Here is a 2,500-nt window from a genome sequence, read left to right as displayed (position 1 = left end):
ACGCGATCTGGGTACCACAGATAGAACAGAAACTCTCAGAAAGCCACATAAATACGATTTATACATATTTAACAAGCACATAAAGTAGACATGTACACCAATATATTGCATATACTATATATATCACTATTGCATATATCATATTATATATGTAGATATTAATATATATTATATATATATATATATATATATGATATATATATATATATTATAATATATATATATATATATATATATAATATATGTGTGTGTGTGTGTGTGTGTGTGTGGTGGGGTGTGTGTGTTGTGTGTGTGTGGGTGTGTGTGTGTGTGTGTGTGTGGTGTGTGTGTGTGTGTGTGGTGTGTGTGTGTGTGTGTGTGTGTGGGTGGTGTGTGTGTGTGTGTGTGTGTGTGTGGGTGTGTGTGTGTGTGTGTGTGTGTGTGTGGGTGTGTGTGTGTGTGTGTGTGTGTGTGTGTTGTGTGTGTGGTGTGTGTGTGTGTGTGTGTGTGTGTGTGTGTGTGTGTGTGTGTGTGTGTGTGTGGTGTGTGTGTGTGTGTGTGTGTGTGTGTGTGTGTGTGTGGGTGTGTGTGTGTGTGTGTGGTGTGTTGTGTGTGTGGTTGTGTGTGTGTGTGTGGTGTGTGTGTGTGTAGAATCCTTTTTATACATGCTTAATTAGAAAAAATGCTGGGGTCAGCATTGACGAGCTTTTTGACGAACCGTTCTAGTTTACGGGCTTTTGACTTGGCATCATCGCTTGGATCAAAGACGGTTCGCACAAAATTACCCGCATATGTCGCTTTGTACTCCTAACGTTTCGAGATCCTGCCTCATCGTCAGAGAAAACTGAATGGCACAAGAAATAAGCTTTGAGTTTGGGAGGATACAAATTGTGCACTGTATTGGAAAACATCTGTTGGTACGGAGAACACCAATGCAGACTGACTTATTGAAGTAGGATAGAATCCTACTTTCATTTTGATACGTATAAGATACACTCATAATGGGAACACTACAAACACGCTATGGTAACACTATCGTCACATTCACATCAATGGTGCTCACCGCCATCACCTAATAATTCAAGAGTACACTTCTAGTAAATATACTTCCCAAATTTCAAGGCGCCTCCTGTCATTGCACGTCCGTAAAATGCCAGTGTTATCTGTCAGTTGTTGTCATGCCAATGTCATGTCGCGTTCGTGTCGCATATGGCCCAGAGATGCCCTGTAACGTTAGTGCATTGTCGTGTGTCGTGAAAGTATCGTTGTGGTCACACTAATGTAGTGCATAGAACGAAGTTTGCAGCATTCGATGCTACATTAGGAATGATACAGTACATTGGTGCCTTTTAGCTTGTCGCGTTTGTCCAGGCTGTTTCTCGTAAGACAGTTAGAGATTTTCTTATTGCAATGACAAATGACGATGCCTAATTTGCGATCGTTTTGCCTTTAACATGTCAAGAAATAATTTTCCGTAAAGCTTTTTCGTCTTGTTTGTGGGCAGATGCATTTTGATTTTAATACAGCAGTTTGAAGATTGCTTGGATGCCTTGTCTTGGTTTGCTGTCAAAGTGTCTTGTCACATGTCGTTGTATTTCGTTTTCGACGTTAGAATTTGAAAAAACCGTTGTGCTCCAAGATCAGCCTGATTCTGATCAATTCAGAATGTAGTCCTGTCCAATCAGAGCAATGCTTAAATGCACGTCTAATGAAATACCTTATGACGCTAATTTTGTAGCGTCGAGGACACTCACTGTCAGCATTTAAGCACCGTCCGTTGTTAGTCTGGTTTCGGTATACAGTCGTTTTGAATCGCTGTCCTTGTCCATTAGCAGCCACGTCAAGAAAGGTTAATATGCTTTGCACACTTAGTTCTTTTGTGAATTCTAAACCAGACTGCTCTTCAAGGATGTTTTTGAGACATCCTAATTGGTCAATGTCCCTAACCTCTACAAAGATATAGTCTACGTAGCGACAGAAAATGTCCGGTCTTACGTCGTCCTTTTGTAGTGTGTCGGCTTTTACATGTCACTTAAATAAATTAGCGAATAAAGGTCCTAGAGGCGAGTCCATCGCAACACCCTCACTTTCGCAACACATTCGTCCATCATGCCCGCAGAAAAGAAGTTCCAACGTACAGGCTTTTAGTAATTGTTCAAGAAGGCTTTTTGATATTTTGAGAGGAGGCATTTCAGGATGATTGTAAACTCAGTCGAGGGTAATGGATATGGTTCTTTCAATGGGCACTTTTGTAAATCGATTTTCAACATTTAGAGAGGCTGGTAGACCCTTAGGTTGACAAGATCGCTCTATAACAATAAACCCATCCGTTGACGACAAGCTGTAGCACATGGGAACATATGGGGACAGAAGACCATTAAGAGGTTCTGCAAATCCATAGACTGGGGAAGGGATACGTGAATTTATTGAACGAAGCGGTTGTCGTTTTTGAGTTTTTGCAGACCCATAAGCATAACCACGCGCAAATTCATCCATTATCTTGGAAAAGTGTATGCCATCA

The sequence above is a fragment of the Pollicipes pollicipes genome, unplaced genomic scaffold (genome assembly GCF_011947565.3).
Source record: "Pollicipes pollicipes isolate AB1234 unplaced genomic scaffold, Ppol_2.1 Scaffold_4881;HRSCAF=5763_pilon_pilon_pilon, whole genome shotgun sequence".
Lineage (NCBI taxonomy): Eukaryota > Metazoa > Arthropoda > Thecostraca > Pollicipedomorpha > Pollicipedidae > Pollicipes > Pollicipes pollicipes.
Note: the sequence above shows the minus strand (reverse complement) of the source record.